The sequence below is a fragment of the Panthera uncia genome, chromosome B4 (genome assembly GCF_023721935.1).
Source record: "Panthera uncia isolate 11264 chromosome B4, Puncia_PCG_1.0, whole genome shotgun sequence".
In the NCBI taxonomy this organism is placed as follows: Eukaryota; Metazoa; Chordata; class Mammalia; order Carnivora; family Felidae; genus Panthera; species Panthera uncia.
The window spans coordinates 28,416,086-28,443,109 of NC_064809.1; the positions used below are offsets into that span (position 1 = coordinate 28,416,086).

General features: G+C 42.8%; 1 pseudogene; it reads left to right on the forward strand.

Annotated features, from left to right (window-relative positions):
• The first annotated feature begins 19,541 nt into the window (after nucleotides 1-19,541).
• LOC125919772 (transcription factor BTF3-like) lies at nucleotides 19,542-26,215 on the forward strand (annotated as a pseudogene).
• Nucleotides 26,216-27,024: the final 809 nt, after the last annotated feature.

Sequence of the window (27,024 nt, forward strand, 5' to 3'; positions counted from 1 at the left end):
TAGGTTTATGTCTTTTGCCAAATTTCAGGAAATTTTAGTAATTATTTTTTCAATACTTTTTCAGCCTCATACTTTTTCTCTTCTCTTGGGACTTTGATGACACAAATATTTTGGTATCTTCCCCCAGGTCTCTGAGGCTGTGTTCATTCTGTTTTTAATCCATTTTGTCTCTGTTGTTCAGAGTGGGTAATTTCCATTGTTCTACCTTCCAGTTCCTGGATTCTTTCCTTTGTCACTCTATTCTACTGATAAACCATCCAAAGAGTTTTTCATTTTCATTATTCTATTTTCAGTTCTAAAATTTCCATTTTGTTCTTCTTTATAGCTTCTGTTTCTTTGCTCAGACTTTCTATTCTTTCATTTGTTTAGAGTGAGTGTGCAACTGCTTATTGAAGCATTTTTATGATGGCTGTTTTAAAATCCTTGCCAGATAATTCTAATGTCTGTGTTATTCTGGTGTTGGCATATGTTGGCTGTCTTTTCTCATTCAACTTGAGATTTTCCTGGTTCTTGACACAAGAGTGATTTTCACTCGAAACCTGTACATTTTGAGTATTATGTTGGGGAACTTTGGATCTTATTTAAATCTTTTGTTTCAGCAGACCACTCTGACACTGCTCTGACAACAAAGGGTGGGCTCAGCCTCATTGCCATATAAGGATTGAAGTTTGGGTTTCTTATTGTGCCTCCCTTGACACCTGGGAGACAGGGACTCCTTGTTACTGCAAAGAGTGAGATGTAGGCCCCCCTCTAGGCCACCACTGAGACCACCCTGATGGGAGGCACAGGGATGGCTTTTTTTGCTCCACTTATATCTCTTGATGAGACCATGGAGGGTGGTCTTGTTACCTCTGGACAGTGGGGAAAATCTTAATTCTCCAATAGGTTTCCTCGGCCACTCCCAGTAGATGCTTCATTACTATCGACCTGAGAAGGGTGGCAGCCTAGGCTCCCTACTCTCTTTGCTGGTGGGAGTGAAGGTAGAGCCATCCATAGCTTTCTCTGTGGTGTTTGCCTGAAAGAGAGTGGCCATCTGAAAGTTATCTGTTTTTCTAGGCTATCCCTTTCCTGGTCCTTTGGGGAGAAAAACAGGCTTTTCTTGAATTTGGGTGTTTTTTTCCTTCTGTTCTTATTGGTGTTTCCATGTTGCCAGTTTTTCCAGCACCAAGCCTGGGATAATGAGGCAAAAAAGAAAACCCAGGGAACTCATTCCTTGTCATTCTTCATGTCCAGAGGTCCCTGACTGCCTTCTTATCTTTACCTTTCAGAGTCTTTACATGTTTCTCATGTAATGTCTGGGGTGTTAGCTGTACTCGGTGAGAAGAATAGGGAAAAGTATGTCCACCCCATCTTTCTGGAAGTAAGAGTCCTGCATTTGTTTTCAAAACTATATTAATCCTTTTGGGAACATGAAAGGCTATACGTAAACTGTAGATGTCCTTCAAGTCCCAGCTCAAATGATATCTTCTTTGTGGAGACTTCCCTTCACATTCCTCACACATCTTTGTGATCATTGAACTCTATTCCTGCGTCCATCATAGCAGTGGTATTGTGCTGTTTGTGCCTGTCTCTGTGTGCCTTCACAGAAAACAGGCTGAACTCAGATTTGCTATGTATTTTTAAATGAGTGGATCCAAAGATAGGATTTTTAAATACAAATTAACAATCTAGAATTCAAGTTGCAAGCTGTGCACTTTTAGGGGTTAAGATTTTTACAGAAACTTTTTCAGATATTTATGCCACATTTTATTGCCTTGACTTTTAGCCATTTTCAATCATGCAATTCAAACTTATCCTTGAATCTGACCAAACAGGTTACACCTTGTCTTATCTAAACATTAATATAATGTACACCAGTTGGGGAAAAAAATCTTTCCTAATGTTCAAACAAATCCTCAATGCTCAATAGACTTGACGCTCCAGGTGCTTTTTTCATGTTTATATCTCCAGCTTCTAGCACGGTAGAGAATGCATGGAAGGTGAAGGAATTCTAACTGGTAGTTTTAATTTTCTCTGAGAAGGCAAGATCAGTTACTGAGAGAGGTCATATGGAGTAAGCATCTTGAAAGAGAGGTGATGGTTTGGAACCCCTAATTTAAAAAATAGACTAATGTGTGTAGGGTTGGGGAAATGTAGGAGAAAGGGGCCTGGGGCCATTTATAGATTTTTGACTTGAATGACCAGAGGGTAAGTCATTATCCAAAATAGTGAATATACGAGGGAAGCTCTTAGGGAAATGTGAGTTCTGCTAGGGACATGTTGATTTTGAGGAATGTGTAGGACCTTCAGGTGAAACTATCTGGTGGGCAGTTGCTTACACTATGCTGGTGCCATCACCTGGAGGCACATGGTTGGAACGGTTAGCTGTGTGTGCCTTTGAAATTACCCAGAAGAATGTGTTGAATGAGAATATATGACCAAAGATGGAACTCTAGGAAATGCTAACATTTAAGAGGTAGGTGTCTGAAAAGAGACCTAAAAAGAGACTGAGAAGCAGTGGCCAGAAAAAAGGGATCGAAACCCAGAGTGCTGCAGAATCCAAAGAGGCTAGAATTTCAAGGAGATAATAGATAATGATATTAAATGATGCACAGAAGTGAAAGAAGATGTAGACAGCAAAGGGAATGACTGAATTTGCAACTGGAATGTCAGGGAGATGGTTGAGTCAGAAGACAGAGTGTAGTGGATTGAGAAGAGAATGGCAGAGGAGGAAATGGACACATGAGAGAAAGCTACTCACTGGAAAAGCTTATCTCTGAAAGAAGACAAGTGATTAAGGGATATAGAGGAACAAAGGAGGAATATGAAAATAAATTCAGCCCTCATTAGTAACCCTTATATTCTTAGTATAGAAAATTTAAAACATGCATTTGGGACATTAAAATATGAACTGCTTTATATAATCCCTTCTCTCCTACATTATCACTATTAACATTTTGGTATATATGATATGGTCTTTTTAAAACCAGGAACATACTTCTTAAAATGGTAATATTTAATGTAGGCTACTTTTTGTGTTTCCATATATCATGAATATATACTGTCCTAACTACTTTTTCTACAATGCCGTCTTGAATGGCAATGGAGAGTGTTCCATTATACGTCTATATAATTTTTATTTTAAAAATCTCTCCTATTATTGGACATTATGGTTTTATAATTTTTCAATATTATAAATAGCACTCACGTGGTTCTTTTTATTACTATGTCTCTGAGCCCAAGCATGATAAATTCTAGAAGTAAAATTACAGAATCAAAATTTATTCAGGGGCACCTGGGTGGGTCAGTCGATTGAGTGTCTGACTTCAGCTCAGGTTATGATCTCAAGGTTCGTGGGTTCCAGCCCTAGTCAGGCTCTGTGCTGACAGTGCGGATCCTGCTTTGGATTCTCTATTTCCCTCTTTCTCTGCCCCTCCCTGCTCACACACACTTTCCCTCTCTCTCTTTCTCTCTCTCTCTCTCAAAAATAAATAAATATTAAAAAATGTTTAAACTTCAAAATTTATGCAAAAGGCTAAGTCTTTTGAAATGTATTGCAAAATGCTTGTTGAATGTATTATTGTTGTTATTTTTATTTTAATCAATGTACACGGCCATCAGCAGTTCATGAGAGAATGTATTCCTGCTAAGAACAGAGGGATGTGAACATTTTTTTTATGCTGAATGGAAGAAGCCAGTCTAGAGGGAAAAGTTGAAACTATAGACAAAGGTTGGTGATGTCCTTGAGGGGATGGGAGGATATGGGATCCAGAACATAATGAATGTAGAAAGTGGGGAGGGGACACTTTTACAGAGATGAGAAGGAAGGAGAAAATATGGGTTCAGAGGAGTAGTACCTGCAGGTACAGGGAGGCAGGACATTGAGAGAGATGTCCCTTGACACTCTCAAGTTGTCTCTGTGAAGTAGAAGACAGACTCTCTTGAGAGATAAGAAGGCAGGGATGGATATGATTCTGAGAACATTTTGAATATCCAGTGAGCAGTGCATGTGAGGAGTGTATGGCCAACATACATAAAAGGATTGTCAGAATGTTCTAAGGGCACATCCAAGGTTAGAAATGACAAATGTATAGTGGTGCCGATCTATCGAGTGAGAACTTCAACCTGAAACTGCCCCATGGCTGAGTTCTTCCTGCCATTTAGATCTGTGTCAAATATCACATTCTTAGAAAGACCTTCTCTAATCAAATTATCTAAGAAAGCAAACTTTCTGTGCCTCCAATCACTCTATTCCATTATCAAAGTTCTTATCACTGTCTGAAAGTTTCTTGTTCATTTATTTACTGTTACTCATTTATTTTATTTGTCCCCCAGTAGAGCGTAAGCCCCATGAGCAGACACTTGTTTATGGTATTTATCACTATACTCTCAATACACAAGGCAATGCCTGTTACATTTATGGACTCTAAAAATATTGCTGTCTGACTACATAAATGGGTTAACACGTAAGAACATAAAAGCATTTGTTTGTGAGGGAATAGGGTTTCCTGAAGAAACAAGGGGAAGGCAAGGGTCATTGGAGAGGAAATACAGAGCAGAATGGGGATGAGACTATGTGGGAAGAGAGAGGAAGTGGGAGATGACATCTAAGGTGGTGGCCAGGGACAGGATGGTGCAAGATTGGCCTCGAGGATTGGGAGCAGTAGAGATTCGGGCCCAGTGAGGGAAGCCTGGACACCCTGGGAAGAGCTGCTTGGTGCTCAGATGAGGATTGCCTGAGAAGGGGATGTCCATACTGAGACAGGTGATTGGTGTGATAGGTCCCTGCGATTCATCTTTAAATTGCCACACAAGGTCTTTCTCTTCTTGCACATTCCTGGGCAGAAATATGTACCCTACGTGAAGGGGTGAAGCTGCCCTTAGAGTTCCCCTCGAGGCCACCAAAAAGAGTCCATTAGAGAGCTAGTGATAAATGCAACACATGGTTTTGAGCTGGCTGAGCTGCTTCTGTGTGAATCCATTTATGTGCACAAGGACTTTTGTTTTGTAGCCCTGAGAGGAAGGACAGTTTTGCATAATCCCAGGAGATGGTAGGAAGTGGAGGAAGAGGGAGAGAGCCATTGTACTCACTCCCTTTTTCGTCCCTTGGACTGTGCTCAGGAGGTTAGAAATGGATGGAATTGTTTCTTATGAGATTCAGGGCAGAGGGCAATGGTGAGAAGATGATGAAATTGGGCTTAAGGGTTCTGTCAGATCCCAGGCAGAAGCAGGGCTGTATAGGACGTGAGGAAACAAGGATAGCTGAAGATGTCAAGTTCTTCAGCCTTGGTGATGAGGTAGTGGAAGGGTGGTAAACTTTTCCACCCAACTAGCCCAGTTTGCCTTTTGCCTCACTGCAGAAAGCCCAGTCTGCTGGGCTCCCTTCTCCCAATATTTCTGAGAGTCTATGATGAGTCCATATGTGTTGGAAATGTTCTTTTTTGGTTGTTGCTTCCACCCTGAGCCCCCTTCCCTGTCTCTTTGCCGTCGGTCCTTGCTAACTTTGTCACTGTGCTGCTGTCACCATGCTCTTGAGTGCTGGACAGGCATGACTCTGAAGTATAGCTAACTCCAGGTTGTCATGGTAACACAACTTGACTGAAGGCTTGAGACCGAAAGGAAATACAATGCAGAAAACAAAACCTCAAAATCCAGTATCGGACATCACTGCTCCTAGAAACTGTGAGTGAGCTTTCTCTCAGGAAGTCTCCAACCGACTGCTGCTTTCTGTAGCCCCCAGCCTCCAGGAAGCCCCAGAGCATAAGTCCCCTGCCCAGAGCCCTGGATCCCACCCTCCTTTTCTGCAGAAGGATAATTGAAGGTGGGATATCACTCAGCCTCCACACAGGGTGTCGGGTGGTTGTGTGTGGCCCAGGTGGGGCAGGCATAAGGGCTGATCATATATTTCTCCCAGTCTGAATCACTAGTCCTATGTAACACCAGGTGTGGAATTCCAGCCGTTCGGTGTTGCCGGCTCCGCCCTAAGCCCAGTCCAGTGTCGGCAAGTTCCTTCTTTCTCCTTCAGTTGAGATGAAAAGAAGAATATGCCTGGTGAGGTCTCATCTCATGGTGTCCTGAAAGCAAATACTTGAGCAAAAAAGTCTCATAGACACACGCACACACACATGCACACACACACACTTTTCAAAAAAAAAAAAATCCAATACTTTTCAGGAACGGTCCAGTCAAAATACATATTTTACAAAATATCAGCAAAATTATAGTGCTGCTAAAGATCCACCCAACTGACATAGTTGAAAATATTTAATTAACGTCTCAGTCTGAAACATCGTCGTTTGATTTACTTTATTGATTTGAGGTTTCCACAATGAGACAAGAGTTGTCCTTATTTGAAACAAAGGGAAGGCCTCCTTGAAGCCCAGAGAGAGTTTCTACACCTGGTTCCCAACTCTCATACAGCTATTTTCCAGCTTCAACAATGGCAAGATAGAGACTCCACCTCCAGCAGTGGGCAGAAGCTCCCAGTGGTTTCAAATAGCAATTTGGGGGTGCCTGAGTGGCTCAGTCAGTTGAGTGTCCAACTCTTGATTTCAGCTCCAGTCATGATCCCAGCATCATGGGATGGAGCCCTGACATGGGCTGCACACTGGGCATGAAACATGCTTGCGATTCTCCCTCTTTCTTCCTTTCTGCCCCTCTCCTCCCCCCCCCCATTCTCTCTCTCTATCTAAAATAAAATTTAAAAAATTAAAATAATTAACAGTTTGTGCCATGAAAACTGTGTTTCAGGACAGGGAGGTGGACATTTCCCCCACCTCTTCATGAAAGTCAAGTCAAATCTAATACTCCCAAGGATTGGAAATTTGGCAGCACCCAGAGATAGCATCCTGGGTATGGCTTGCGGCCTTCTTAGGAGGGCAGCGGTGGTGGTGAGGCTTCTCCCCAAAAGGGTGTGGGCTGCAGCTGTGGACCCATGGGAACCAGAAAGGAGGGACAGAGCGAACACTGTGGCGACTGCAGCTAACAGAACATTTGTGGACACGTGGGAAGCACCCTGACCTCTATAAATCCTCGGGGAGGGGAAGAGTAGATCTGAGGTAAAACCATTTTCTATGATCAAGCCAATGGAGAACTGTGATGTGTGAAGCTGAGCATCAGCATAAAATGTGACTTCTGTTTATAGTTACAGGTGGTGGAAATGTAGTTACAGGTAGTTACAGTCTGTTTAATGAACAGACTGTTTAATGAACAGACTTTGAGATGCAGAACACACAAGTTGAAAAGCCAAGCAAAGTACGGTAGCAGTGAGTATAAGGGAACAATGAGCAGTTTAGGTAAGGAGTAATAGCATAGAAAGAACTTCAGAGATTATCTTGCCCAGCCCTTCTCAAATTTAGTGTGTATATCTCTGCAACTTTGTAGAAATGCAGATTTCTGGGTCTCAGCTCCAAACTGAAGACCTACTGCAATGAGTCTGGCATGGGGCCCAGGAATCTGCATTTCAAGAGAAGCATTCTTTGCTGAGTAATTTCTATTTGCCATTTGAGACCTATTGTTCATCCTTCTCCATTCAACTAGGCTGACAGTTATGGAGTGAATCAACTGGGCTTCCTTGTGCTTTGGAATCCAGTTGGGTTCAATGAATGGGAAGCATTGGCAGGAAATGAGGGGGTGTGATATTAACCCCCCTTGCCCTCTTCCCTGCTGGCTTCCAGTTGGCAGCAGCTGAGCTCCTCTACCAAAGGCTGAGTCTCCTACAGCACTCTCTCCAGGTCCCGCTTGTCCTTCCTTTCCCAATTCCTTCAAGTCCAAGGGAGCTTGGTGTCCAGGCTGCACCCCAACCAATGAAATCAGAATCTGTAGGAGGGGGCACTGGGCACCCTTACTTTAAAGCTTCCCCATGAGATTCTAATTTGCAGTCAACATTGAGAACAACTGCTTAGATTAGGAGATTTTGTGAAAGAGCAGGTGCTAACTCAGTATGTTCAGGGTGGGGCCTGAAATACTGCATTTCTAGCAAGATCTCCAGGTGACTTGTATACACATTAGATCTTGAAAAGCACCATTCTTGACCTTCGCTTCTCTTAGAAGGAGTGAAATCCAGAGAGATAAAGTGACTTGCCTGAGAATGCACATGACTAGAATCCAAGTTTCCCAAGACCAAAGTCAAAAGCGGGCAACAGAGATGACCCTGAGAGATAGCAGTGCAGAGTCAGAAAAATAATACCAGTGGGAGCTTGGTGTTCCACTAAAGACTCGCTCTAAATGGGTCACTCCACAGGATATACACATACAACCCCTGGATACATGAGCCCCAAGGAAAAAGGAACTTTTCTGAGGCCTCATAGTAGCAGGTGCTGACAGCAGCTGCCAGGACAGCTCTCCTTTGGGAGCATTTGTGGAGGGAGAGAGAACAGACCAGAAAGTGTCAATCAGCTCTCCTGGAGACTGTGTCCCAGGAGTCCTGGAGTGAGAAGTTCTGCAACACTTAGATCATCAGAAATGTGCTGACTTTGTCACATCGTTGGAACCAACCTTTGGGCAGGAAATGACAGGTTCTTTTCTTGTGATTCGCCAGTTTCCCAAGGCTTTTGGTTTTCTATTAACCGTGTAGAACCTCTTAGCAGACAGTTCCTGTGGTAAGTTGTCAGCAAGAATGGCAAGCATAATTCCCCTCCTTAAATCCATACTCTTGGGTAGTATAGGGGAGGGGAAAGTCTTTTTCCTTCTATCTTTCTGGGTTCTTTGCGGGGGCTCTATAACACAAGACAATTCACAAGAAAAACAAACAAGTTTATTAACATGTATATTTCATATACACATGGGAGAAACTCAGAGATGAGTAACTCAAACAGGTGGCTAGAACTTAGGCTTATATAACATCAGAACAAAAATAATAAACTTTCAGAGAAGTGACAACACAAAACAAAAAGACTGGGAGTTTCTCGGGCAGCAAGTTATGAAAAGGCAAATATATAGGACACCAAAGGAAGGTAAGGTCTAGCCAGTAAAGTTATAGACAGTCTTCTCATGCCCTCTCTGGGATGATAAGGGGCTAGGGTTGTCGGTGATTGACTTCTGTACAAATTTGTGTCTTGCTTTTAGGCAAATAGGGGGAGGGCAGAGAGGCTTCTCTTGTATCTGCTTCCACTCAATTGCCTTGAGATGAAAATGTCAAAGTTGAATGGGGCTAGCAAATTCTGCTCCCCCTCAGTAGCCATTTCTCATACTGACTCTGAGCTTGATCGTGTGTCTTGCTTTGGGAAAGAAAAGTTAATGTGGCAGAAGTGCAAGCAGAAACTTGAAAAGGACCTGCACATTGGGCCTTGTGCTCTCTTGCTGCTCTTTGGAACCCTGTGAACACCATGTGAAAAAAACCAGGGCAGCCTCCTGGAGGAGGGCCCACACAGAGCAGACAAGATGTCCCTGCTGAGGCCCTCCTCAAACAGCCCCAGACCAAACAGCCTGCCAAGTGGCAGTGAGTGAGACCAGCTGACCAAAAATGCATGTAGGAGTCCAATAGATATGAGCTGAGCCAGCCCAGAGCAGGAGGACCACCCAACAGGCCTCACTCTGAGTCAAATGATTATTAGTTTAAACCACTGAGTTTTGGTGTGTTATACAACAAAAAGCTGATGGATCCGCCTCCAAACACAACAGCTGAGCCTAAAATATTATAAACCCCTTGAGGGCAGGGCATGATTCTTACAGCACTGTTGGTGGTGGCAAAATACGGGAAACAGCAAATGATCCTGTTGTGCCATATCATGGAGTACCGTGCACCGGGGCCACTAAAAGGAATCATTAGATCAGCGTATGTATATACATATATGGTGAATATTAAAACACACACTCACACATATTTTGGTCAAATAATGACAAAAATCTCATGTAGATATTTTTATATGATTATGCAAACAGAGAAAAATATGAAGAGACACACAATCACAGGTGGTAGAGATACGGGCAGGAGTCGGGGAGGGTAACTAAAGAGAACAAAAGAAAAAAGAATGCATTTAAATATGTATGCATCCAAATATATATGATTTTACTTATACAAGAGTATACATATTCATTGATGCCTAAACATTTCCTGAGGTGATAGTTTCTAAAATGTTCATAAGAGAACCAAACATCTCCGGTGCTAGGATTTCAGCTGGATATTTTTTTTTTCTCCTTTACACTCTTAGGAATTGTTCAAATTTTACATGGAGTATGTGGTACTTAAATAATTAATAGAGCTCTTTTCCTTGTTGCAGAAAAAAAAAAGTACACTAAACCTAGGGCAGTGGTACCCGTTGGTTTGTGTGCAATAGAAACACCTGGGGTATTTAAAAATACACATTTCTGGGTCCCACTCCATACATACTGAATGTGGACATCTGGGCATGGGGCTGTGGAATCTGCATTACAAAAATTCCCCTGGTGAGCCTAACCGAACTAAAATGTAAGAACCTCTTGGTCAAAGTTCTCCAGAATGAATAATCAGCACTACTTACTAAAAAGTCACCCACACTTGAGGGGCGCCTGGGTGGCTCAGTCAGCTGAGTGTCCGACTTCGGCTCAGGTCATAATCGCATGGTTTGTGAGTTCGAGCCCCTCGACAGGCTCTGTGCTGACAACTCGGAGCCTGGAGCCTGCTTCGGATTCTGTGTCTCCTCTCCCTGCCCCTCCCCAACTTGTGCTCTGTCTCTCTATGTCTTTAAAAAAATAAAATAAATGTAAAAAAAAATTATAAAAAAAATAAAAAAATAAGTCACCCACACGTGAACTGGCTAATCTGGAAAGTCATGAATAGCAAAGGCAGCTGATGGACACTTAATCTGTTCATGTTCCATGTTCAAGGTCGTATGTAATCAACTGTGTCTTGCACTTCTCCTTTTTGACTTCCGATTTCCAGTTTCCTCCCACATCCAGGTGTCTAATCTCTGTTCACTCACGGCTCCTCCATGACCAGGGACTGTGTCCTTCTGGGTTCCTTTCACAGGGACATCTTCCAGGCCCCTGCCCTGTAACCTTTCCATGAACCATTTGCAGTAGATGCTCAGGGCACCAAGATCTACCCTTTAAGAGACCCTGAGTTTTTTTCCACTTCAAAAAAATGGAGGGGCACCTGGGCTCAGTTGTTAAGTGTCTGACTTTGGCTCAGGTCATGATCTCTCAGTTTGTGACTTTGAGCCCAGTGTCAGGCTCTCTGCTGTCAGGGTGGAGCCCACTTCGGATCCCCTGTTCCCATGTCTCTCTCTGCCCTTGCCCCACTTGTGCTGTCTCTCTCTCTCTCTCTCTCTCTCTCTCTCTCAAAAAGAGACTCTGATTTTTTTCTATATCTTATCATGTAGTCACTGTAGGGGCACTTTCCTCAGATGGTTTGGGTTGCCAACAGAAGGATAAACCTAGAGAGATGGCAGGTAAGCAGACGGAGGATTGAGGGTCATGCACGTAGCCAGCTATGTTATTGGGCACAATACTGAGCCTGGGTGTGATCTTCATTCTATGACTTTGTGTCTAGTGTTTTTCTATTTGGATAACACAAAAAGAGATTTGAAGGGCTGTAAGCTGTTACACTGGCAGTAATTCACTTTTTATTATAAACTTTTTTAAAAAGTTTATATATTTTGAGAGAGAGTGAGTGGGGAAGGGGCAGAGAGGGAGGGAGGAATAGAATCCCAAGCAGGCTCTGAGCAGAGCCTGATGTGGGGCTCGAACTCACAAATCATGAGATCATGACCTGAGTCAAAAATCAAGAGTCAGATGCTTAACCAACCGAGTCACCCAGGCAGCCTTGTAATTTACTTTTAAAACACAAGAAGAGGGGTGCCTGGGTGGCTCAGTTGGTTAAGTGTCTGACTTCAGCTCAGATCATGGTCTCACAGCTTGTGGGTTCGAGCCTCACGTGGGGCTCTGTGCTAACAGCTCAGAGCCTGGAGCCTGCTTCAGATTCTGTATTTTTCTCTCTCTGTTCCTCCTCCGCTCTCTCCTCTCTCTCTCTCTTTCTCTCAATAATGAACATTAAAAAAAAAAAATTAAAAGGAAATTTTAAACATAAAAAGAGATTTGAAAGGCTGTAAGCTGTTATATGGTCTGCAATTTACTTTTAAGTACTTAAGCAAAGGTGTTGTGTGTGTGTGTGTGTGTGTGTGTGTGTGTAAATTGTGGTCTTCCCATTCTTAACTGGGGTTTCAATTTAGGGGTGTTTAGTTGGCATTTGAAAAACTATTCCATATTAGAGCCCATATTCCAGAGAGGAAAACTCTGGGCCTTTCAGTTAGCCTTATCTCAGATCATCACCAAGGATTTAACCATTAGCTTTACTGATTTTCCACTGGAGAAATGACAGGGGCTTAAGCTGTGTGAACAAGCTTTAAACATTGTTACATTGTTGTGATCCTCCTACCCCTGCAAGCCTGCTGTCTGTATACTTTGAAATGGTGCCCAAGTCCTGGGTCCTGGGCTTCCAGAGGAGTCTCTCACCCAGTCCTGACCACGTCTGCTGAATCCTGCCGCGAGGACATTGTTGAGTGCACCTTAAGCAAAACTTTCATGCAAGATCCTTGATGGCATGCCAGAGAGAGCAAAGAGCTGCCATTTCATGGAACTTACAGAACAAGCTCTACAACTATTATTTGCCAGCTTGCTAGTAAATATCTGGAGGTGTGACAGAGTTCTCTTGAGACTTGCTTTCATTTGTAACAAACTGCCCAAAAGAGAGGTAGTTTCATGTAACAAACCTACTTACCTTGTGGTGACCCATATCCATTCATCCTTAAAAGGACCCAATAATTGTGGGTGACCAAATTGGCTTAGGCAGGCCACATCAGAAACAATCTCAAAAATTTTTCTTTTAGACTTGCCCCGCACTCCAACAGAACTGGATCAGCCCTGAGGGAACCTCCTGGGCAAGAGCTGGATGCTGCAACAAGCATCAGCCCTCTGTCCCCACTCCCCCATCTCCTCCCCTACCTAAACCCATAGCTGCAATGCTATCCCCTGGGCTTGCTGGGAGAGAACATGAGGCCACCTGTGCAAGGTCAACTATCTTGATCAGAAAAAAAAGCAGACACTGGAACAAAATTTCAAAAGAGTTCCACATCATACTTCCATGACATGCAAGAAAGTCAAAGGACCTCAACTGGGTTCAAAAGGCATTCCCGAATTTGCATGGTGGGGTCATGGGCTTGGGTGAGTGGACAGGTTCTAGAATGAATATGGTTTCATGAAATTTGAAGGAAAATGTGGGTCAACCTGCTTATCTAAATAATATAATTAATTACTAAGATATGTTGTGTGCTTGCTATGTACTGGGAAATGTGCCAAGTACTTTAAATGGATTATTTAATTCAATCCTCCCAGCAAGTGAATGAGGTATGTATTATTACTACCTCTCTTGATAGGGAAGGAAGCTGAGTGGGCCGGTCAGTTGCCCAAGGTCACAGAGATAGTACGTAGAGGAATAAGGACTCAAATGCAGGCGTTTCTGGTGTCAGAGCCTAAGCGTTTAATTACTGCTTTTGAAGGAACTGAAATCATAGGTGTGTGGAGAGCTGAAGTAAGCCAAAGTCCTTGGAGACTTTCATCAGCAAAACCATCGCAGAACCTTGCCTAAAACCTGTTTCTGTGAGGTCCTGTCACCTGCCTGAGTCATGGGGGATGAGGGCACAGCTGGGACCCTAGCCACTGAAGAAACCATTACTGATTTGCATGTCTTTTTTTTTTTGCTGTCTTTCTTGGGGAGGAGGTGGTGAGGGATGTTGCGACTCTTCCATTGATAACTGGGAGACCAGGGATGCGGCTGTCCCAGGGGCATTTGTTTGTCCTTGAGGAAGCCAATCCCCAAGACTGAAGTAGAGAGAGAGGAAGGTCAGAGAGAGAGACACTGAGGAAAATGAAGGGCTGTGAAGTGAGGTAGAAGGGACTGTGCCCAGCACATGGAGCCCTCTCTCATCCTGCTTTCATTCTCATAAGTTCATACTTGGTGATATAAATCCCAAATTGACCTTTGAAGCCCTTCATTCTGACCCCTTCACTTATTCAGTGACACCCTTACCAAACCTGGTGCTGCTCTCCCCACAATGAGCAAAGACTGGGTTTGGTGCTCCCAGACTCCTTGACTGTTCTTTGCGCTCAATCAGTAGCCGTTCGTATTCATTTAAATGTATACCTCAGATGGTTCTGTTGGCATTTGAAAAGTCATTTCCAATTATGCAATAAAATGACTTAAGTTTTTTTAAATATAATTTATTTTATTTTATTTTTGAGAGACAGCACATGCCGGCAGGGGAGGGGCAGAGAGAGAGAGAGAGAGACAAGATTAGAAGCAGGCTTTGCACTGACAGCAGTGAGTTCAGTGCGGGGCTTGAACTCATGAACTTCGAGATCACCACCTGAGTCAAAGTCGGTCGTTCAACCGACTGAGCCACCCAGGTGCCGCTTAAGTTTTTATTGTCAGTGATGTGAATGGAAGAGAGACACTTAGGGAGAGGAAATGGAGATTCTTTTCCAGGTTAGAGATAGTCTGGGTTGTGAAGCAGAGGGAAGCCCATCGGTCTACAGGGATGTACTTGGCAGTCACACACTGTGAATCGTGGGGACTCAAGAGCCAGAGAGGAGAGCTGTGAGCAAACACGAGGTTGAAGATTATCTCCTTAGAGGCCCCATCTCTGAACATCAACACAGCCCTACGCCCCGGGGCATCTCCTATGATGTAAGCAAATTGAACAGTTGCCTAGTCACATCTTCGGGCACCTCCCATCCCAGGGGAAGAGCCAGATCTCCAGGGCCAGAGACTGATGAGAAAGAAAGCGATTTGTACTTAATAATAGAGCTATTTACTGACAGTCATAATAGAAACCAAAGAGAGCCAGGCAAGAATAGAGAGTCTTTTAAATGTTATCTTTTAAAAAAGATGTTTATTTATTTATTTTGAGAGAGAGAGAGTATGAGGGGGGGAGGGGGCAGAGAGAGAGGGAGAGACAGAATCCCAAGCAGGCTCCCCTGCTAATAGCACGGACCCCAGCATGGGGCTCCATCTCACAAACCGTGAAATCATGACCAGAGTTGAAATCAAGAGTCGGAAGCTTAACCAACTAAGCCACCCAGACGCCCCAAGAAGAGTCTTAACATGTAAATGTTATCACAAGTTTCTGATCACAGCAGAGGAAAGAGTAGAAAGAGAACATGAGAAGATGTCACACTGACAAATGCCTTCAAGTTTTGATATTATTTGTTAAATTTATTAGAGTTGAACTATCTCGAGAGCAAATCAGGCATTTTGTTCCACAGAAATTTATTGAGTTTCTTGTTTAAGTTTGTATGTGACATGCAATGATACTAACGAAGTCTCTGACCCCAAGGAACTTGTAATGTAGACAGGGAGATAAAATACATGACTACAATATGAGGCAGAATTTAAGACATTTGGCACTTAATGGATTCAGAAGAAAGAAGTCACTTCTACCAGGGTGGTCAGGAAAGGCTTCATGGAGGAGGTGGGGTTTCTGCTGAGCCTTGAGTTTGAGTACACTCTTAATGGGAAGAGGTGGGTGAGGTAAAATGGATAGGCTGAGAAAACATGTGGAGTACTATGCCAAGAAAGGAGATCCTGTAAGAAAAGTGGGGATTATCGACTCTCCAAGTGCACAGAGACATCAAAGAGGCACAAGGCTGAGAAGGCCGGTTTGAGAACCGTTTCCGGAAGGAAGTAAGGAACATGGATTGAAATGACATAGGAAGTAAGCGGGTGGCAGGGGGGAGTAAGAACAGCAAACAGACTGAGTCACTAAACCGCATAGTTGAGGGAAGGAGAGGGAGAGAAACAAGATACCCTGCGGAGCTGGTTTTCGTTGGTCTATTTGAATGTTGAGCATGAGGGACAGGAACTACTAAGAGGGGCAACCTCAGGTTCAGAGGTGGAGGTAGGACATTCCCAGTCAGGTTCAAGAGGAAAGGAACAGCATTTAACCTTGTGCAGGACACTGCCTCTATGGAAATGTGGTAAGGAAGATGAGAATGGAGAGTCAGAAGTTTTTTGAGGAGGAGAGTAACAAGTCCATTTTAATTTGAGTTTCGCCGCAAACAGACCGCGAGACAAGGATCTGGGTGCAATTAGTGCATGTAAGTGTGTGGCTGAGCAGATTACTATGGGCAACGGAGGCTCAGTTCTGCTGGGGACACATAAAAGGCTGTGGAATATGGCTGAGAATTGTCACCCTTAGGGGTGAGGAAGGTGGGGTATTTATCCATTTATTATGGGTTGAGGGAGTGGTCCTGGGGTTTAACTCTGAGGAAAAGCTCTTGGAGAAGCGCAGGCTTCTGTGTGTGTGTGTGTGTGTGTGTGTGTGTGTGTGAGAGAGAGAGAGAGAGAGAGAGAGACAGAGACAGAGAGAGAGACAGAGAGAGAAAGAGAGATGGGTGGGGCACTGTCAGGGCTGGCTACAGGCTAAAGAGGCTCCTTGAGTCAGGGAGAGGGAATCTGAGAGCCTGGCACTGTGGCATATTTCTTGGGAGAAGCACATGCTTGGCATAGATCTGGCACATGGGAACCAGCTGGGCTTATCTGCGGAAATGGTTCCTTTGTGCACAAAGAACAAATCTGGAAATGTACCCGGTGGAGAGGAGAGGAGAGAGAGAAACAGGGAAAACAGGGAGGTTGTCAGTCAGGATCAGATTTTAGTTGTGTTTCATGTGACTTGGGGAAAAAATTGGGGATGGAGGGAAGATTTGTTTTTACTTTATTTTTTTAAGCAAGTTTAAGAAGAAGGAACAGATTTCCCATATCTCTCCTGTCCCCACACATGTCTAGCCTCCCGCATGACTCACATCACTCACCAGAATGGTGCATTTGTTAAAATTTTTTTTAATGTTTATTTGTTTTTGAAAGAGAGAGAGAGAGAGTGCAACAGGGACAGGGGCAAAGAGAGAGGGAGACACAGAATCTGAAGCAGGCTCCAGGCTCTGAGCTGTCAGCATAGAGCCTGATGTGGAGCTCGAACTCAAGAACCGAGAGATCATTGACCTGAGTTGAAGTCAGATGCTTAACCGACTGAGCCCCACAGGTGCCCCAGAATGGTGCATTTTTTACCAATGATGAACCTGCATTGACAAATCATAATGACCCAAAGCCTGTAGTCTGTCTACCTGAGGGTTCATTCTTGGTGTTGTACATTCTATGGGTTGGGCAAATGCAAAATGATGTGTATCTATCATTGCAGTTCCACATAGAGGATTTTCACTACAGTGAAAGTCCTCTGTGCCCACCGACTCATCCTTTTTCCCAGCCCCTAACCCATGGCAACCACTGAACTTTTTACCATCTACATACTTTTTCGTCTCCAGGACTGTCATATAGTTGGAATCATACAGTATGCTGCCTCTTCAGGTTGACTTCTTTCACTTAGTAATATGCATTTAAGGTTCCTGAGGGGAGATTTTGTTTTTCTCTGAAATTACAAAAAGAGGATTCTAAGAAAAGTGAGGATCCACGGTTCTATGGTTTCTGGAAAATGAAAACCTAAAAGTGTATCATTGCATATTTAAAAAAAAATTTTTTTTAATGTTTATTTATTTTTGAGACAGAGACAGAGCATGAACAGGAGAGGGGCAGAGAGAGAGGGAGACACAGAATCTGAAGCAGGCTCCAGGCTCTGAGCTGTCGGCACAGAGCCCGACACGGGGCTCGAACCCACGAACCGCGAGATCATGAACTGAGCCGAAGTTGGAGGCTTAACCGACTGAGCCACCCAGACACCCCTATCATTGTGTATTTTACCTGTGAGACCTGGAAAGCAGGAGACCGAATGTTAGGATTATAAACAGCATGCCACGCCCAGCGTTATGTGGTTTACCTCTAACTGTTCAAGCAGCGCTCACTGTTGGACCGCATCAATAAAACCTTCATAACATTGGATGATTCACAACAGCCCATGGGGATCTGCAGGATGATAAGCCCAAACTGTTGCTAGGAGAAAGGCCCCTGGTGAGTGGAAAGATGCCAGCTGGAAGCTTCAGCTCCACGGACACAACCACAGCCCCAGCAGTTTCTGCAGGGCTGGGGACACAGGCACCATGGGAATACTTCTCCCACTGTATCTATGAAGCCATGGACATGGGAGCCCAGTCCAGAATTGAAATGGCTTCCTCATTTCTGCTAATCACTTAACTCACCCAACATTGGCATGATTGACTGGGCGTATTTGAAGGATCACCCGAATACAAGCAATTCCTATCTAGGACTGAGTTGAGTTGAGGTTCCCTAGCTGAAATCCAGATGAAAAGATGAGAATTGCATTTGTTTCTTTCTACATCCACTGTATACAGAAATATGACATTTATCATAATATTCCATGTATTCCATTTGTAATCTTATCAAAGAAATCTGGTTAATTTAACTCGATTTATCATCTCAGAGGGAAATGCTGCCTCCTTCATTTCATGATGTTCCCACCAAGGTGAATATGGAATGCACATCTTATTTTCTCAGCCTGATGTTAAACTAATTGACCTTAATTTTCCTGGAGGTTTTTTCTCCTTCTTTCTTCATTTGCCCTTCTCAAATACTTTTTTAAAGAAGAATCTCTACTCCAAAAATTAGTGAAATGAATTTATGATTCTGGCTCTCAACCTTCTGGTATTGGTTTTACCCCTGGTACGTTATGATTTTACCCCTAAAGATTTCAAATTTATCAATAAATAATTAAAATGCAGTGGAACCCTGTTCTTGCACCAGTGTGAGGGGCCCAGGAGAGCAATTCCCTCAGGCCTCAGCATTCTAGGGGAGGCTGTGAGGTGCATAGGGCAGGCATTAAGCTGCAGGCCAAGAGGCAGATACCAACGATTAGTTGTGGGACCTCAGATACATGAGTTGTCCTTGGGGGTTCAGTTTATACCTATAAAATGAGGAAACCAGATTAGATCATTTCAAATATCTGCATGTTTAGAGCGGCTAAATATATAACTGGGAAATAGTGATGTAATGTTTATTTTTGATTTGGAAAAAGGCTATAGTAATAGTGAGGTTAAGGAACATTGCCTCCGAAAATCTCTCCTGAAAAATAAATGCAGTTCCCTGAGAAAGGCACCTTGTCTGAGCATCAGCTGGTAATGCGAGTTGGCCGGGGAATGGATGGTTTTGGGCCAAAGAATTATCGAGAGAAAATCCACACCTGGCTTGTTTAGACTTGGGGACAGTGGGGGCAAGGGGTCAAAGCCTTCTGAACCATGAACCACTCACCATAATAAAAGTAAATTGGACCTTCTTTTTGCAGTAAACTAGGTAACACTAGGTAACACTAGGTAACAGTGGCGGAATGCTACATGACTGCGTGAGCTCTTGGTCCCCTTCACTGCCTGTGATCCTCCCCGAACTGCATTCCTGGTGGTAAAAATAGCCAGCACTCTACAGCACTTACTAGGCTCAGGCACCTTTCAAGGGCCTTAGAGATGTTAACTTGCTTAATCCTATAACCTGCCATGAAATAAGCACTATTCTAATCACATTTCACAGATGGGGAAATTGAAGTGTAGAAAAGTTCAGTGACTGACCGAAGTCATACCGTGGGTAAGTAGGGATTCAAACCCGGTTGTCTAGCTGAGGTGTGCTCGTCACCATGAGGGTTTACCTGGTAGGGGAGGTAATGCCTCCTTGAAGTTATTTATGCTGTGAGAGGTGGTTGATATTGCCAAGAGAAAGTTGCTGCTGCTGGTGTGTGTGTGTGTGTGTGTGTGTGTGTGTGTGTGTGTGTGATAAAAGCTTTACTTTGAATAATTTAAGAATCCTCTGATGCCTTCCTAGGACAGAGCCTGAGCCGGGTCTTCCCAACTTTGTTGACCTTGACCATGAGGGCTGGTCAAGATGGAGGGAGGTGGGGTAGAGGGCAAGACAGAGGGATGGGAGAGGAAACCCAGAGGCATCATGGAAGAAAGGACCCCTGGACATCTGTCAAGGCTTGAACAGACTGGAAGGCCAACTAGTGGGAGCAGGAGAGACCCTGGGGGCATCTTTTGGAATTCAGGCTTGTTCTTGATTGACAGGAAGGAGACTGGCTCTCTTTGAGGAAGGAGGACACACACAGAGCCTTCTAGATAATGGGCTCAAAGGAGGAACAGGAGGGACCTGAAGGTTAGGAAAGCCCTCTTCACTGACTATCTGCAGTAGTGCTTCTCCTGGAGAATCTGGTTCAGTATACCTGGAGTCTTTATTTTTTAAAAATTCCCCTGGATGAATTCAACATGCATCACTTGTACAAAACACTGATCTGGTCCAGCCCTTTGCACGTAAGTGTAGCTTGTGGCACATTTGTGTAGCTAAATAAGGTTTTATGTCCTCTTTATGGATGGCAAATGTGTCTTTCAGACTCCCACAGGGTGTGAGGGGAGGTGCCCTATTGGCAGGTTAAAGTGAGGATCCTGCAGAAAAGGAAGACAACCACTGGTGAGGGATTTCTGCTGACCTGAGGTTTATTCAGTGATGAACTACAAAATGACTTGAAGAAAACCAAGAGAAATCTCAGCACCATCCTTTGCCTTTATCTGTATCAGAAATCATTCATTGGGAAGTTGCCTTCTTTCAGGGGAAGGGCTGAGCCTTTCCTGCAGGACATTAACAGCAGTCATGCTTACATAATGCTTTATCATTTTCTTTCTTTCTTTTTATTTATTTATTTATTTCAAAGAGAGAAAGCACGAATTGGGGGAGGCCAAAGAGAGAGGCAGACAGAGAATCCCAAGCAGGCTCCAAACTGTCAGCACCAGCCTGATGTGCGGCTCCAACCCACAAACCATGAGATCGTGACCTGAGCCAAAGTCAGTTGCTTAACCGACTGAGCCACCCAGATGCCCCTGTTTTATCATTTTCAAAACGCCTTCCATTTATAATTTCTCTAGGATGAGGAAGGTACTTGACTTGTGCCTAAGTATACTCACTTCTTTTAATGTTGTTTGGGCTTTCATATCAGTTTATGAATCCAAATTAGAGATTAGTTAGTATTTATGTTGATAGTTGATAGTCAATTTTATAAGAAAACATAATTAACCAAATCTGGGTCTTAGTTATATATTTTAAACTTCTGACTTTCTGGCACCATCCAGTTGGAATTATTGTTGCCCTCCTGAGAGGAAAGAGTTAACAAGCAAGTCTGGTTATATCTCTTTGGGTGTCTCAAGGGACCATGATTGACTCTTGTCCAATCCCTGGGAATGTGACTCTTGCAGAGTTTTTGAAGCTAGCAATTGATTTTATCACATACACTAGGAGCAATGGACTTCAGAATACCAGACCATCGGGTGCTTTGCACGAACATCAAGATTAATGATGAGTATGCAGGCTATCAGTGGGGTACAGAATTTTGGTTGCTATGGTTGGTTGCTAGAACCATATGCCTGCATAACCAGCCTCCCATATAAACCTTGGACGATGAGATTCAAATAGGTTTCCCTGGACAGAGACATTTCACACATGTCCCTGTAGTTCCCTGCCAGGTAGAGAGAGAGCACTCCTAAGATTCTCAGATGACGAAGGACATCAGAAGTGTATGCTGGATCTTTCTGGACTCTACCAATGCACACCTATTACCAGTTGCTTTGCTCTGTATCTCTTGGTGTAATAAATCTTAGCTGTGAGTATTACTTACTATGGAGTTTGTGAGCCCTCTAGCTCTTGAACTTAGGGAAGTTGTGAGATCTCCAATACACTTTTACTTATCACACTAATCGTGACCAGGTTAACAGTCTCAGGCCTGTCATCATAGAATACCTAGCATTGGCTTTATTGCCATAGACTTGGTATCTGGCACCTGTATAACAAGCCATGGTTTGGCCTTTCCTACACCCTAATACATGGGTTTAATCTCTATAATGATGTTGGTCTTGATTTCTCTGTATGGCATTGTAGTTTCTTATTGGAATGGAGGTGCTGCCCAGAAGACCATCCTTTCTGCCGGGTCCAACAACACTGTTTGGTGTGCCAGTTCTTCTCATCCCAGTCTTGCCTCTGCTCTCTTCTTGTGGACACCTGCGACACCTGAATTACTACCATTGTAGCTACATATACTTGGGAGTAGGCCTCACTATCATTTACAGAGATTGGGGAAGTTATCTGGCTTTCAGACCATCCATTCCCAGAAGGAAATGACCGGTTTCAATATGACTGCTTTGAAAGCCCAAATCTATCCAAGACAGAATATAAGCATATAGGAATCAATAAGAAATGAATTTGACACACCTTGAGCTCCCCCTGCCCTAACATTTCTGTAGAGACCATCAAGGCAAATGATGGTAGTGAGGTGCAGGAGCAGAGCCGGGTGGCCCAGGATGGAATAGTGGAGACTAAGTGAAATGAAAACATCTGTATTGAGGGTAACCTGGTGTATGGTATCAGAGTCTGAGCAGGGTGAGGAGTGTACTCATGTAGACAGAAAGACATTCACGTGGAAGTATGACCTGGTTTGGATATTGGAGCCCAATTGGAGTGAGGAAGGAATCTTCTCAGGATGGTGGCTTGGTTAGGGTGTCAAATTCTAAGTGGAATGGGGAGAAAAGTGGTGGTAGTGATCTAGTTGGAGTGGCAGAGCCCACCAGGGAGAGCATTTGGCTGGCAAAAAGGGGGCAATAGTGGGAAGATTGGCTTACAAAGAGGGATTCATCAAACAAGTAAATATATTGGTGATAATGGGAGCCAGGTTACTCATTGCTGGAGGAGAGAATTATAAATATGGAAAGAGAGAAAAATAGAATTAACCTTAGAGCATTGACTGAAATTGAAGATAACTGTGTGAATCCATTGTTTTCCATATAAATACAGAAATAAGTATGAAGTAAATCTTTCAGAAACAGTACTTAGGATTTTAGTCTCAGTCCCCTGAAAGGTCCTTGGAATCCTTAAGCAACCAGCACACGTAGTACCCAGATTTTGGTTTGTAAACACGTTTCTGATCTGAAAAAGACCAGAACTTCGTGGAAAAAAATTATTGATTCTGGGTGAGCCTAGAACAGCCTTTTGACCAGAAAGTAGTAAAGAAGTGCTCAAAAAATGATTAGAAAATCTTTTTTGAACTTAGCAAACTCAACACCCAAGAAACAAATAATCCAGTGAAGAAATGGACAGAAGACATGCATAGACATTTTTTCCAAAGAAGACATCCAAATGGCTAACAGACACATGAAAAGATGCTCAACATCACTCATCATCAGGGAAATACAAATCAAAACCACATTGAGATACCACCTCACACTGGTCAGAGTGGCTAAAAATAACAACTCAGGAAATGAGATGTTGGCAAGGATGTGGAGAAAGGGAAACTCTTGCATTGTAGATGGGAATGCAAACTGGTAGAGCCACTCTGGAAAACAGTGTGGAGGTTCCTCAAAAAATTAAAGATGGAATTACCCTACCATCCAGCAATAGCACTATTAGGAATTTATCCAAAGGATACAGGAGTGTTGATTCACAGAGGCACATGCACCCCAATGTTTATAGCAGTGCTATCAACAATAGCCAAATCATGGAGAGAGTCTAAATGTCCATCAACTGATGAATGGATAAAGAATATGTGGTATATATATATATATAAAATATAAAATACTACTCAGTGATGAAAAAGAATGAAATCTTGCCATTTGCAGCAACATGGATGGAACTGGAAGTTATTATGCTAAGTGAGATAAGTAAGTCAGAGAAAGACAGATATCATATGTTTTCACTCATATGTGGAAATTGAGAAACTTAACAGAAGACCATGGGGGAAGGGAAGGGGAAAAAAATAGTTACAGAAAGGAAGGGAGGCAAACCATAAGAGACTCTTAAATACAGAGAACAAGCTAAGGGTTGATGGGAGGTGGTCAGGAGAGAGAGGAAAATGGGTGAAGGGCATTGAGGAGGGCACTTGTTAGGATGAGCACTGGGTGTTGTATGTAAGCAATGAATCACAGGAATCTACCCCCAAAGCCAAGAGCACACTGTATATATACACTGTATGGTAGGCAACTTGACAACAAATTATATTAAAAATAATAATAAATAAATAGATAAATACAGAGAACAAACTAAGAGTGGAAAGAGGTGGGGGGTCGGGGGGGTGGAGAAAATGGGTGATGGGCATTGAGGAGGGCACTTGTTGGGATGAGCAGTGGATGTTTTATGTAAGTGGTGAATCATGGGAATCTACTCCCAAAGCCAAGAGCACACCATATACACTGTATGTTAGCTAACTTGACAATAAATTATACATATATATATATATATATACATATATATATATATACATATATATATAATAGTATATCTGAAAAACAAACATGTGACAATTAAAAAAACAAAAAACAAATGTCTCATCAATAGCCTAATCTCCAGGAACTCCCTACTATCTTAATGATAATGCTTTGCTAGAGGGAGAAACAACCTTAGTTTGACAATAGCTGGGCTTCCAGTAATCTGCAAATCCTCTTTAGCATATGGAAGTCCTTTTAGGAAACTTTCTCTTGACTTTACCTCTCCCAACTACATGGTATATAAATAGTCACTTTGCACAACCCCACTGCAGCTCTTTCTGCCCATGGATCCTGTCCCTGTGCTTTAATAAAATCACATTTTTGCACAAGAAAGAAAGAAAGAAAGAAAGAAAGAAGAAAGAAAATGGTGAGAACATGTTGGGGTACCTGGGTGGCTTAGTTGGTTAAGCGCCCGACTCTTGGTTTCAGCTCAGGTAATGATATTATGGTTTATGGGTTCGAGCCCTGCATTGGGTTCTGCACTGGCAGCACAGAGTCTGCTTAGGATTCTCTCTCTCTCCCTTTCTCTCTGCCCCTTCCCTGTTCACACACACACTCTTTCTAAATAAATATATAAGTAAACATTTTTTTTAAATGATGAGAACATGTCAAAGATATACAGAGCTGTTTGAAGGGGCTCATTCAACAAAACATTGATGAGAACATCAAAATCAAAATGATAAGAATAGACCACAAACCCTTGAATAAAGTAGAAATTCCTAAGTACATACTAATAAAGATGAATAAATGAATAAATGAATAGTTGTATGAGGAACAGCATAATACAAAATATAGATTAACTATAAAGGGAATGAAAATTGACTTTACAGTGGAGAAGCCTGGCAGATAACACCTTTACCAACTTATCAAAGTAAACATCACCAGTAATGAGACAAATCAAAATCATGAACCACTTGATATAATGCAATGTGAAAAACATGGTCTCAATATTGTGATATTCCTGCAGAATTGCTTGATCAGAATATAATCATTAGAAACACCAGACGAACCCAAACTGAGAGACATTCCTCGAAGTAACTGGTCTATCATCTTCACAGGTGTCAAGATCATGAAAGTCAAGAAAAAGTAAATAAATGTTTTAGATTGAAAGAGACTGTAGGCACATGATAGCTAAATGAAGGGTTCCAACTAGACCTTTTTGCTCTCAAGGACATTATTGGGACAGTTGGTGAAATTTGAATGGCTTTGAGGATCAGACGATAGTAATATAACATCATTAATTTCCCGATTGTAACTGTTGTGTTGTTCTGTAGGAAAATGTCCTTATTTGTAGGAAATATACACCCAAGAATTTGGGAGTGGCAGGGCATCATTGGCAACCTACTCCAAAGTAGAACAGGAAAAAAAAAGTGCTTTGCACTGTACTTTCAACTTTTCTGTAAGCTTGAAGTTATTTCAAAGTACATTGTTTAAAATGTTTTTTTTTTAAATATGGTGAATCCTGTGTAACTGCCATCTTGTGTCCCTGTGAGTATGACCTAATCTCAGCTGGCCCAGAGACCCCTTGAATGCCAGCCCTCACCCCCTCGAGGTCCCATTTCTGCTCCAACAAGAGAGCAGAACGAAACTGGTGTGAACCCAGAGAAATTTGCCAAATTGCAAGCACAGGTGTGCAGTGGTGGGAAAGGAGCAGCTCCCTGAAAGAGGAGGTAGTTTGCAGAATGGTTACAGCAGATGATAAAAAACTTCAGTTCTCCTTAAAGAAGTTGGGGGTAAACAATACCTCTGGTATTGATCCACTCTAACAACCCTAAAGTTCAGTCATTACAGGCCATGCTGAGAGGAAGCATCTGACAGAAATGCTACCCAGTATGGTAAACCAACTTGGTGCAGACAGTCTGACAATTTCAGAAGATTGGCTGAAGCTCTGCTCACACAATCTGTGGATGGAAAAGCACCACTTGCTACCAGAGAGGAAGAGGAGGATGAAGTTCCAGATCTTGTGGAGAATGTTTTGAAGCTTCCAAGAATGGAACAGAGTTGTGTCAACCTCTGAAGAAGATAGAACTTGAAGAAGTTACTAGGGGCTGCTATTTCATACTATGACTGGTTTTTAATTTTTTTACATTTATTTATTTGGAGCGGGGGAGGGGCAGAGAGAGAGGAAGACTGAGAATCCTAAGCAGGATCTGCACTGTCAGCATACAGCCTGACTCAGGGCTTGATCTCAGGAACCGTGAGATCATAAACTGAGCTGAGATCAAGAGTTGGATGCTTAACTGACTGAGTCACCCAGATGTCCCATGACTACTTTTTAAAGTTTTGTTCATGCATCTGACAAAATCCAGATCCCTAAGCCCAAGCCCCTTGGACACTGCAACTCTGCTCAGTTTTTGCTTAGACACAATTCATTCTTTGCAGCTAATTAAGCTGAAGAAACCTGGGAATAAAGTTTGAAACAGGTTAATAAAGTTATCTGCAGGGTGCCTGGGTGGCTCAGTCAGTTAAGTGAGTTTAAGAGCCAACTTCGGCTCAGGCCATAATCTCAAGGTTTGTGAGTTCAAGCCCTGCATTGGGCTCTGTGCTGACAGCTCAGAACCTGGAGCCTCCTTTGGATTCTGTCTCCCTCTCTCTCTGTCCCTCCCCTGCTTGCACTCTCTTTCTCTCAAAAATAAAATAAACAAAAAAAAAAATAAATAAATAAAGTTCTTTGCCTAGTTAAAAAAATAGGATGAGTCCCTTTTTAATTAATTAACTATAATATTTATTGAGTGGCTCAAACAGGAAATCATACGAGATTTCAGGTTACCTCTCTCCCCTTCACCTCTAAGTAGCCCACCAGCCAGTATCTCCTTTCTAGAGCCC